Source organism: Magnolia sinica, chromosome 7 (genome assembly GCF_029962835.1).
Source record: "Magnolia sinica isolate HGM2019 chromosome 7, MsV1, whole genome shotgun sequence".
Lineage (NCBI taxonomy): Eukaryota > Viridiplantae > Streptophyta > Magnoliopsida > Magnoliales > Magnoliaceae > Magnolia > Magnolia sinica.
The window spans coordinates 114,690-127,978 of record NC_080579.1 but is presented as its reverse complement, the minus strand read 5'-3'; positions in this window follow the sequence as shown (position 1 = coordinate 127,978).

The window sequence follows — 13,289 nt, the reverse complement described above, 5'->3', positions numbered from 1 at the left end:
TCAGAATAAGCGGAAATGATGGAAGGCTAAACCGGCAAGTCTATAAATGATGTTAGCCATACCAAGGCTATGCAATGTAAAGCCTACATGGCTGAATGTCATATGCTAGAGACGCAATGCAAGCATGCCAATCCTCAATTAGTCCACATATCAGTACGATTCGTCACTGGAAACATCAACGGGGTCTAGTACACTCTAACACTGGTTGCCGCCCCATCGCATGTATGACTAAGTGAGTGGAAGAGACCTCACTATCTGCCTTGTCAGTGGTATGCCAATGCCCACTCGGCTTGTCGATAGCAGACCCATTTACGAGTTGGTTAAACTCAACCTAACTTATGCTAATGCCCACCTGGCTCGTCGATAGCGGACCCATTTACGAGCTGGTTAAACTTAACCTAGCTTACAACCCTCTACCCTAGGACGGATAAGGTCACACCCCTTTTCAACCGACCACGACACAGTGGGAGACGCGGCCTACTGGTATTTGACATTCGGGCACTCATGTTATCCACTCGGTTTCGACGTTGAAGCATCCTACTGGTACCACAAGGGACTAGAGAATGATTTGATGATGATAATGTGAAGAAGAGAAAAATATTGAGAGAGAAGAAGAAGGAGAGTTTGAGAGAGATGTTGTGTTAGGCTTACTTGCCCTAACACATAATATTTTATTATAATAAAGCATAGGGGCCACTAACGACTACTAACCACATACAATACACTCCCGGCGCCCATTCGCCAGGTTCTGATCCTGGGATGCTACAAGGAGGGTTTTCAACATCAGTTTGATTCGTAATAAGCATAACCAAAGGCATAACCCACAAACAACAACCAAAAACTCCATCACATTTCCACTATAATCAAAAACTTTCCAAGTACAATGAGCATAAGGGAAATACAATGAAGATAGACCAAAACTCCAAAAGAAGATCAGCCACGCGTCCAAGCCTCAGCGCTGCTGCGATCCAACGTCACCTGCACGCAACGGTCGTGCATAAGCTTATAGAAAGCTTAGAGGGTGGTGAAAGTGTATGCCCAAGGTGATAATGTAGTCATGCAGTATCAGAGTAATGCGGAACATGCTGATGAATGCTAAGAATCCCACAAGCCGTACCAAGGCCATGCGGTGCAAAGAATGATGTCGGCCATACCAAGGCCATGCAATGCGAAATGCAAGTCAAGCATACAAATCCTCATCTAAGTCCACATGTCAATACGGCTCAAATCCGAAATATCACTGGGGTCTAGTACACTCCAAGCCGATTGCCGCCCCATCGCGCGCAATAAGGTGAGTGGAAAAGACCTCACTATCCGCCTGCCAATATCGGGCTCGGCTCGTCAATAGCGGACCCATTCCTCGAGCTGGTCAGACTCAGCCTAGCATTGCCCCCTACTCTCGGGCGGGTAAGGCCGCACCCCCTTCCAACCGACCACGACACAGTGGAAAACGCGATCGTCTGGTAATTGGCACTCGACCCTCCCGTACCCACTTGGTCTAGACATTGTAGCAACCTCTTAGTACCATAAGTGTTTAGGGACTTTCACCCAGGGGATATCTATCGCACCCCATGTAGAACAGATTTCCGGTATCAATCCTGCCAACCACGATGCGTCTGTGGAGGCTATGGCCCTGATGTCGCTAGGGCGTAGAGTAACCATATCACACAATGCGAATGCATGAATCACACTATTCAGTCATGCAGCAATCCTGCGCGTATCGTGCGCTCATGTAGGGCAACACCCCTTGCACGGGAGCCCATAAACCATCTGCCCGAAGGCATATACTATGATCAGGCATTGCTCATATCAAGCATACGTATGATGCATATGATTATGAATCATGGAATTAAATATGTTATATGGGATGGATGATAATCATAACAAGGATGGGCCTAGACGGCCTATATATCAGGTGTACGAGCCTAACAATGGGCCCTAGGGAAAGTCATAATGCGGACATTTAACCACACTATACTTGCAATGTGGACGTCAAACCACCATTGCTTCCAAGGCATGACTGTCATAAATATCATTACATGAATCATGTTGGGACTGCACATTGCAATGAACCTTAAGTATATCTCATTGGGCCTTCAATACATCAAATGGGCCGTATCTCATGGGCCTTATATTCATTAAGTGGGCCACATCAATGGGCCGCATCAGTGGGCCTTATGTTCATTACAATGGGCTATAACCCGTGGGCCTTAGAGTGCATCAAATGGGCCTGCTCACATGGGCCTTGTATGTATCAAATGGGCCTTGCCAATTGGGCCCCATACATGTATCAAATGGGCCTCACCAATTGGCCCCATTACATCAAATGGGCCTCGACCCATGGGCCCCTAATATATTAAGTGGGCCTCGACCCATGGGCCTTATATATATATATATCAAAGTGGGCCTCAACCATGGGTCACAAGTACTGAGGTGGGCCTTACCTATATATCAAGGTGGGCCTCAATCACGGGCCAAAAAATATATATATATATACATATAATATAGTATATAATATATATATATATAGTATATAATATATATATACATAATACATATAATATTATATGAAATATAATATTATATATATATATATATATATATATATATACACACACACACACACACGCACACATCACAGTGAGCCCACACACTCATCACAGTGGGCCCACCACTCATCTTAGTGGCTCTACGCCCACCGTCCAGGCGGACGGTGGGAATGAAACACATACATCAATGTGGGCTCCATGTGGGGCCCACCATAATGTTTATATGTCATCCAACCCCTTGATAAGGCCAGTGGGCCTTAGATGAAGGGTAGAAACAAATTTCATTTTGATCCTAGACTTCTGTGGGCCCCAAAAGGGTTTCAAAGGTAGGGGTTAAATCCCGCTGTTTCATACGGTGTGGGCCACCTGAGCCTTGGATCGAGCTGATTTTTGGGGTGAGCCCATGTCAGGTAGGGGCCCACCATATGAACGGTTTAGATATCATATAAACATCAAGGTGGGGCCCACGGCTACAGCCGTGCTGGGCTGTACGGCGGCCCGTCCGCCCGCTCACTGGCGCAGGCAGCGTCTGCTGCGCTGACACAGCAGCAGCAACAGCTGCTGCTGTTATTTATTTTTTTTTTTATTTCTGTTTTTTGATGGATTTTGCAGGTGGGGTCCATATCCAGCGAATCCACTCCGTCCAGTGCTCTCCCATGGCTCACCACGAGCAGTTCAAGTCCAATATCGGACATGTTTTGGCGTACAGGAAATTAGGGAAGGTTTCAATGGTGAAAACCGCCATTTGGTATGGTATGGCCCGCCCGAAGGTCTGATTAACCCCATCTTTTGGCTCAACGCCTAAAACAGATTTGGGAAAGGAATGGACGGCATGGATTTAATACATACATCAAGGTGGAGCCTACACCAGTGGGCCATCCCCAAACCAAGCAATTATATTTTTTTTTTTTTACCTTTTCCATGAAACGTCCAGCGTCCCTGGACGCTGGACTCTCTCCAAATATACTAGAGGTGGGCCTTGCTTATGTGGGCCACCTCATGGAGGATGGTGTGTATACTACACACAAGGTGGGCCCCACTTGTAGGTGAGTTGGATGGAATACATACCCTATGGTGGGGTCCATTCAAGTGGGCCACACATAACCTCATAAAAATAAAAATAAAAATAAAAATAAAACAATTAAAAATAAAAAGGGAGAGAGATAGAGAGTGAGACCGTGTGATGGAGGGACCCCGGCACTATGGGCCCTCCCTTGCACTAAATCATACATCAAGTGGGCCCCATTACACATGGGTCTATAAAATTAGATCCAACGGTGGAGATCCCTTCTCCACTAAATTAAATGGTCTAGATGACCCTAAGCATACAAGAAAATAAACATCATGATGGGGTCCATGGAGAATGGCCCCATCATGGAATGTTCATGATGATCCAAGTGGGCCATCGGCCACATCTTAGGGTCCAAAGTGAGATCCAAACCATTGATCGGTTGGCCTCACTTGGCCCATCTTAAAAATATGAAAATCTACCCTATCAAGGCACCCACCACTTGATCTTCTTGCTCCCTTGGCTTCCTTAGATCCTTGAGCTCCTCTTTGATGGTGGAAGATGAGAAATGGATGGTTGAGATGAGAGATGAAGGGGTGGGAAAGGTGGACCTCACAAATGAAGTTTTCTCACCATGGGGGACTCATGGTGCTCTCTCTTGGATTTTGGATTTTTTTTTGAAAAAAATGAATAAGAGAGATAGTTGTAAAGGGAGGGAGAGAGAGAGAAAGAGATGGGTGATGGAGTGATGGGGGATGGTTTGGGTTGAAAATTGTGAAAAGGTGTATGGTTGTTGTTGAAATTTGGAAAAGAGGAGTGGTGAGGTGGAAAGAATGGTGGACTTTTGTAAAAGGTGGTGATGGGTTGTTGTACTTGAGGTATGGGATGCTTTAATGGTTGATTGATGGGACTAATTGTAGAGATTCCCTCGAAATCCGCAACGCGCGGTGTTTCTTCGGAATAAACGCTGATCGGCATCTTCTTGCCTGGGTATCGGTTCAGTGCGCAAGTCACGGCGTTGGAACCGCGGCGACGACGCGGTCGCTATGATATAACTTTCAGACCAAGCCGACGTCGGTGCGCGGGACCTGGCTTAGGATCGTGCGCAAATACCGAATACGGTGCGAAGGTTGCCAGAATTTGACCGGAAGCTAACGGAACAGTACAGATTAGGACACGGGTCTTACAGCTCCCCTCCTAATAGAAATTTCGTCCTCGAAATTTACACAATCATCGCAACTAGGCAGAACTCAAGAGGGAGAAGAAACATAACATCACTATATAAAATCAGAGATAACATACAACATGCAACACAATCAATCATCAAAAAGATGGGGATAACGCTCTCGAATCTCAGCCTCACGCTCCCAAGAAGCCTCCTCAACAGAATGGTGACCCCACTGAACCTTCACCAACGGAATGACCTTGGTCCGGAGGACCTGCTCCTTCCGATCAAGGATACGGACTGGCTGCTCAATATAGGAAGCGTCCTCACGAACCTCTAACGGCTGCCAATCGATAACAGGAACGATGTCTGACCCACACTTCCTCAACATAGAGACATGAAAAACGTTGTGGACGCCAGACAACTGAGATGGCAAGGCAAGCCGATAGGCCACAGCGCCAACATGCCTAGTGATCTCAAAAGGTCCTATAAATCTCGGGGCAAGCTTGCCCTTCGCTCCAAATCGAACTACGCCCTTCATGGGCGAGACCTTGAGATACACATGGTCCCCTACATCAAACTCCAAGGGACGACGCCGACGATCAGCAAAACTCTTCTGCCGGCTCTGAGCTGTGCGCATCCTCTGCCTGATGATATCAATAGCCTCTGACGTCTCCTGCACAAGCTCGGGACCTAAGAGACGACGCTCTCCCACCTCGGCCCAACAACTCGGTGATCTGCATGGTCTGCCATATAGTGCCTCAAAAGGAGCCATGCCGATGGTCGCCTGATAGCTGTTATTGTATGAAAACTCAGCCAATCGCAGATGCTCATCCCAGCTACCCCCGAAATCAATCGCGCAGTTCGAAGCATATCCTCAAGGATCCGGTTGACCCTCTCGGTCGGCCATCGGTCTGCGGATGGTATGCGGTGCTGAGCCGCAAATCATAACCCATCGCTCTCTGGAAGCTCCCCAAAATCGAGACGTGAACCTCGGGTCTCGGTCAGAAACGATCGAGACTGGAACGCCATGCAGTCTCACAATATCCTCAATGAATAATCTCGCAAGCCGGTCCAAAGGCCAAGTCGCACGTATCGCAATAAAATGTGCCGACTTCGTCAGTCGATCAATGACAACCCAGATGGCGTCATGACCGCGCTGAGTCCTCGGCAAGCCCATAATAAAATCTGTCGACACGTGCTCCCACTTCCACATCGGGACACTCAACGGCTGCAAAAGACCAGGGGGTCTCTGATGATCGGCCTTGACACGCTGGCACGTGTCACACTCGGCCACAAAGCTGGCGATCTGGCGCTTCATTCCCGCCCAAAAATACTGTCGCCTCATGTCATGGTACATCTTCGTCGAGCCAGGATGGATAGAAAACCGCGATCGATGTGCCTCGGTCATAAGATCTCGGCGTAGCTCAGGAATATCCGGGACACATAATCGGCCTCTGAAGCGAAGTCCACCATCTGTACCAATCTGCCAATCTGACTGACTCTCAGATGCTGCCTCTGCTCGGTAATCCTGTAACGACTCGTCTGCCTGCTGAGCCTCGATCACCCTTGCGACAAGAGAGGGTTGAATCGACAGGCTCGATAACTGCACAATAGAAGACTGCAAGCCAAACTCAAAGTCGTACTCTGCTATATCCTCGAGCATCCGCCACTCCTGAATCATCATATGCGCCACCAGGCCTCGTGGCTGACGGCTGAGGGCATCCGCCACCACGTTCGCCTTACCCGGGTGGTACTGGAGATCGAAATCATAGTCCTTCAGGAGTTCCATCCAACGCCTCTGCCTCATATTCAACTCAGACTGTGAGAAGAGGTACTTCAAGCTCTTATGATCAGAAAAGAGCTCGAACCTAACCCCATAGAGATAGTGTCTCCACACCTTCAGTGCGAAGACAACTGCAGCCAACTCTAAATCATGCGTGGGGTAGTTCAGCTCATGGACCTTGAGCTGACGAGACGCGAAGGCTACAGGCCTGCCGCATCAGGACGACACCCAAACCAATATGCGAGGCATCGGTAAATATGATAAATCCATCACTCCCGGAGGGAAGAGTGAGGACAGGAGCAGACGTGAGGCGGTCCTTCAACTCCATAAATGCTTGCTCGCAGGCGTCGCTCCAAATAAACTCTGCGCCCTTCCGAGTCAACCTGGTCAACAGGGCTGCAATACGAGAGAAGCCCTCAATGAAACGCCGATAGTAGCCCGCTAAACCAAGGAAACTGTGGAACTTGGACGCAGTCGTGGGCTGGCCCCACTGACGCACTGCCTCAACCTTCGAGGGGTCCACTGCGACACCCTCCCTCGTCACCACGTGACCGAGGAACTTCACCTCCTCCTGCCAAAACTCGCACTTCTCCAGCTTCGCATACAACTGGTGTGCGCGGAGGGTCTGCAACGTAACCTCTAAATGCTGCTCATGCTCCTCACGAGTCCTCGAATAAATCAGAATGTCGTCGATGAAGACTACAACAAACTGATCGAGATACGGACGGAAGACCTCGTTCATCAACTGCATGAATACTGCTGGCGCATTGGTCAGTCCGAAGGACATGACCTAAAACTCGAAATGACCATAACGCGTCCTGAATGCTGTCTTCGGAATGTCCTCCTCTCGGACCCGAATCTGATGATAACCGGAACGCAAGTCAATCTTCGAAAAGAACTGTGCACCCTGCAGCTGATCGAACAAATCATCAATCCTCGGGAGCGGATACTTGTTCTTGATCGTGACCTTGTTGAGCTCGCGGTAATCTACGCAGAGCCTCAACGAGCCATCCTTCTTCTTCACGAAGAGTACCGGCGCTCCCCACGGTGAACTGCTCGGACGGATAAAGCCTAACTCGCGCAACTCGTCCAACTGCTTCTGCAGTTCCCGCAACTCCAATGGTGCCATACGATATGGGGCCTTTGAAATAGGCGCAGTACCGAGATCAATCTGAAACTCGGTGAGTCGACGAGGCGGTAATCCCGGAATCTCCTGAAACACATCGGGAAAATCGCAAACCACAGGCAACTGGTCGACGCTCACCGCTAAGGGTTCCTCTAAGGCACAAGACATCAAACAAGACAACGGCTCTCCTCTGGGCTCAGCAATGAACTGGAACTGCGGCAAGCCAGGTATACAAAACGTGACTGTCCTCGCGGAGCAATCCAATATGGCGTGATACTCGGCAAGCCAATCCATGCCCAGGATGACATCAAACTCGGACATAGGCAAAGCAAACAGGTCGGCAGGCAAAAACATATCCCCAACCAAAACGGGGCAAGACAAGCAAAATCGGCCCAACACTGCAGGCTTCCCAAGGGTGTCGATACATCAACCCCTCATGAGCAGACTCCAACGGTAAACCCAATCGGCAAAAACTCTCGGCCACGAAAGAATGCGATGCACCGAATCAAACAACACACGTGCAATGCATGCAGATACAGAAGTATACCCTCAACGACTCCTCCGGATGACCGAGGATCTGTTTGGGCCACATAGAATCGAGCTCGAGCCGGTGGGAGGTGCTGTCCCCTCTCGAGCATGCTTGCTGCGAGGTCGGAGGCGGCCGAAATCAGCTGCGCCTCTGCTGCTGCGGCCTCGGAGGTTGGTGCGCTGCTGAGGTGGTCTCGGTGGTGGAGGCTGCTGCCGCTGCTGCTGTGGGGGCCTCTGCCGCTGGGGTCTCTGCTGCTGCGGTGGTGGAGGCCGCTATGGACCTTCTGCTGCTGGGGACGAGGACACTCCCACATACGGTGTCTGTCGCACCGCACCTAAAACAAGTGCCGAGAACTGTCTCGGAGGTGGTGGCTTTGGAGGTGCTGGGTCTTCTTGGTGCTCGAAAGGCCGGGCGACTGCGCGCCTCTGCGGTGGTCGACCCCGCTGGGTATCACCGGAAGGAGCTCGCCTCTTCCGGTCCCTTCCTCGACCACGATCGACCGAGAGCCGTCCCACTCACCTCAAAAATCTGGGCCTTCCGCACCACTTCCTCGAAGGTAGGAAGCTCATGCCCAATAACACGGCCTCGAAGACCGTAACGCAAGCCGGCCTCGAATCGGCGGGCTCTCCGCTCCTCATCATCCACTAAATATGGTGCAAATCTGGACAGTGCTACAAAACGAGCGGCATACTGAGCCACTGTCATATCGCCCTGCACCAAGGCCTCAAACTCCAACGCTCGCTGACGTCGGATGTGATCGGGAAAATACTGTCGGTCAAACCGATCCACAAAATCCTCCCAAGTCCAAACAAAATCAGTGCCCGCTGCTCGAGAGACTGACATCCACCAGTGCTCAGCCTCACCATGGAGAAGAAATACGGCTAATCGGACTCGCCGCTCGGTCGCGCATCCCATCGTCTCGAATATCTTCTCTACGTCGGCGCGCCATCTCTCAGCCACGGTCGGGTCTGGCTCACCCTGGAAATGCGGAGGATCGAGGCGTCGGAACTCTCGAAGGAGGGCACTCGAGCGCTCTGCTCTGCTGTCTTTGGCAGGAACGCGGGGTCCGCCGCCTCGAAGTGCGGCCGTCACGGCTGCGGCATCTGTAATCGGGAAGCACTCACAGATACGGTCGGCTCTGCACTGGTCTCTGGTGGAGGAACTGCACCCATAGGCTGGGCAGCATGAATCCCTGGTAGATGGGCGGCATCCTCAGGCTGGGCAGCAGGAATCCCGGGTGCTGGAGCAGGAATCGTAGGTGGTAGTGCGGGAGCCGCAGGTGGTGGAGCGGGAGTCGATCGGGTCACTCTCCTGCGCGCCATGTCCTACAGGAAAGAGCGAAGGTGCCTATCAACTTTGAAAACTCTCGGAGGCACGCTCGTTAAGGGTCGATAATAAAAGATCGCTAGGCTACCCGAACTTAGGACTTAAATCATTCATAGCAGACATGTAATGTTGTTTTTGGTTATTCCCGAGTTATGCTCGATACTATCACGCCCAAACTCGGAAACCGGGCTCACAAAATTCCCGATCGCCGAATCGGCGCCGACACCTCCGTAGAACCCCATTCTCGGCTCCCGGCGCCCATTCGCCAGGTTCGATCCCGGGATGCTACAAGGAGGGTTTTCAACATCAGTTTGATTCGTAATAAGCATAACCAAAGGCATAACCCACAAACAACAACCAAAAACTCCATCACATTTCCACTATAATCAAAAACTTTCCAAGTACAATGAGCATAAGGGAAATACAATGAAGATAGACCAAAACTCCAAAAGAAGATCAGCCACGCGTCCAAGCCTCAGCGCTGCTGCGATCCAACGTCACCTGCACGCAACGGTCGTGCATAAGCTTATAGAAAGCTTAGAGGGTGGTGAAAGTGTATGCTCAAGGTGATAATGTAGTCATGCAGTATCAGAGTAATGCGGAAAATGCTAATGTATGCTAAGAATCTCATTAGCCGTACCAAGGCCATGCGGTGCAAAGAATGATGTCGGCCATACCAAGGCCATGCAATGCGAAATGCAAGTCAAGCATACAAATCCTCATCTAAGTCCACATGTCAATACGGCTCAAGTCTGGATTATCACCGGGGTCTAGTACACTCCAAGCCAGATTGCCGCCCCATCGCGCGCAATAAGGTGAGTGGAAAAGACCTCACTATCCGCCTGCCAATATCGGGCTCGGCTCGTCAATAGCGGACCCATTCCTCGAGCTGGTCAGACTCAGCCTAGCATTGCCCCCTACTCTCGGGCGGGTAAGGCCGCACCCCCTTCCAACCGACCACGACACAGTGGAAAACGCAACCGTCTGGTAATCGGCAATCAGCGCTCATGCATCCACTCGGTCTAGACGTTGGAGCAACCTCCTAGTACCATAAGGGTTTAGGGACTTTCACCCAGGGATATCTATCGCACCCCATGTAGAACAGTATTTCCGGTATCCAATCCTGCCAACCACGATGCGTCTGTGGAGGCTATGGCCCTGATGTCGCTAGGGCGTACAGTAACCATATCACACAATGCGAATGCATGAATCACACTATTCAGTCATGCAGCAATCCTGCGCGTATCGTGCGCTCATGTAGGGCAACACCCCTTGCACGGGAGCCCATAAACCATCTGCCCGAAGGCATATACTATGATCAGGCATTGCTCATATCAAGCATACGTATGATGCATATGATTATGAATCATGGAATTAAATATGTTATATGGGATGGATGATAATCATAACAAGGATGGGCCTAGACGGCCTATATATCAGGTGTACGAGCCTAACAATGGGCCCTAGGGAAAGTCATAATGCGGACATTTAACCACACTATACTTGCAATGTGGACGTCAAACCACCATTGCTTCCAAGGCATAGCCCTGACGTAAACATTATTACATGAATCATGTTGGGACTGCACATTGCAATGAACCTTAAGTATATCTCATTGGGCCTTCAATACATCAAATGGGCCGTATCTCATGGGCCTTATATTCATTAAGTGGGCCACATCAATGGGCCGCATCAGTGGGCCTTATGTTCATTACAATGGGCTATAACCCGTGGGCCTTAGAGTGCATCAAATGGGCCTGCTCACATGGGCCTTGTATGTATCAAATGGGCCTTGCCAATTGGGCCCCATACATGTATCAAATGGGCCTCACCAATTGGCCCCATTACATCAAATGGGCCTCGACCCATGGGCCCCTAATATATTAAGTGGGCCTCGACCCATGGGCCTTATATATATATATCAAAGTGGGCCTCAACCATGGGTCACAAGTACTGAGGTGGGCCTTACCTATATATCAAGGTGGGCCTCAATCACGGGCCAAAAAAATATATATATATATATACATATAATATAGTATATAATATATATATATATATAGTATATAATATATATATACATAATACATATAATATTATATGAAATATAATATTATATATATATATATATATATATATATATATATACACACACACACACACACACACACGCACACATCACAGTGAGCCCACACACTCATCACAGTGGGCCCACCACTCATCTTAGTGGCTCTACGCCCACCGTCCAGGCGGACGGTGGGAATGAAACACATACATCAATGTGGGCTCCATGTGGGGCCCACCATAATGTTTATATGTCATCCAACCCCTTGATAAGGCGGTGGGCCTTAGATGAAGGGTGAAACAAATTTCATTTTGATCCAGAACTCTGTGGGCCCCAAAAGGGTTTCAAAGGTAGGGGTTAAATCCCATTGTTTCATACGGTGTGGGCCACCCGAGCCTTGGATCGAGCTGATTTTGGGGGTGGGCCCATGTCAGGTAGGGGCCCACCATATGAACGGTTTTAGATATCATATAAACATCAAGGTGGGGCCCACTACATGCCGTGGGTGGTACGTGCCGTCCGCCCGCTCATCGCGCGTGCGTCTGCTGGCACACAGCGGCGCAGCGCCGCCATTATTTATTTTTTTTTGATTTTTTTGATGGCATTGAGCAGGTGGATTCCAATGTCGAATCCACTCCGTCCAGTGCTCTCCCATGGCTCACCACGAGCAGTTCAAGTCCAATATCGGACATGTTTTGGCGTACAGGAAATTAGGGAAGGTTTCAATGGTGAAAACCGCCATTTGGTATGGTATGGCCCGCCCGAAGGTCTGATTAACCCCATCTTTTGGCTCAACGCCTAAAACAGATTTGGGAAAGGAATGGACGGCATGGATTTAATACATACATCAAGGTGGAGCCTACACCAGTGGGCCATCCCCAAACCAAGCAATTATATTTTTTCTTTTACCTTTTCCATGAAACGTCCAGCGTCCCTGGACGCTGGACTCTCTCCAAATATACTAGAGGTGGGCCTTGCTTATGTGGGCCACCTCATGGAGGATGGTGTGTATACTACACACAAGGTGGGCCCCACTCGTAGGTGAGTTGGATGGAATACATACCCTATGGTGGGGTCCATTCAAGTGGGCCACACATAACCTCATAAAAATAAAAATAAAAATAAAAATAAAACAATTAAAAATAAAAAGGGAGAGAGATAGAGAGTGAGACCGTGTGATGGAGGGACCCCGGCACTATGGGCCCTCCCTTGCACTAAATCATACATCAAGTGGGCCCCATTACACATGGGTCTATAAAATTAGATCCAACGGTGGAGATCCCTTCTCCACTAAATTAAATGGTCTAGATGACCCTAAGCATACAAGAAAATAAACATCATGATGGGGTCCATGGAGAATGGCCCCATCATGGAATGATCATGATGATCCAAGTGGGCCATCGGCCACATCTTAGGGTCCAAAGTGAGATCCAAACCATTGATCGGTTGGCCTCACTTGGCCCATCTTAAAAATATGAAAATCTACCCTATCTAGGCACCCACCACTTGATCTTCTTGCTCCCTTGGCTTCCTTAGATCCTTGAGCTCCTCTTTGATGGTGGAAGATGAGAAATGGATGGTTGAGATGAGAGATGAAGGGGTGGGAAAGGTGGACCTCACAAATGAAGTTTTCTCACCATGGGGGACTCATGGTGCTCTCTCTTGGATTTTGGATTTTTCTTTTGAAAAAAAGAATAAGAGAGATAGTTGTAAAGGGAGGGAGAGAGAGAGAAAGAG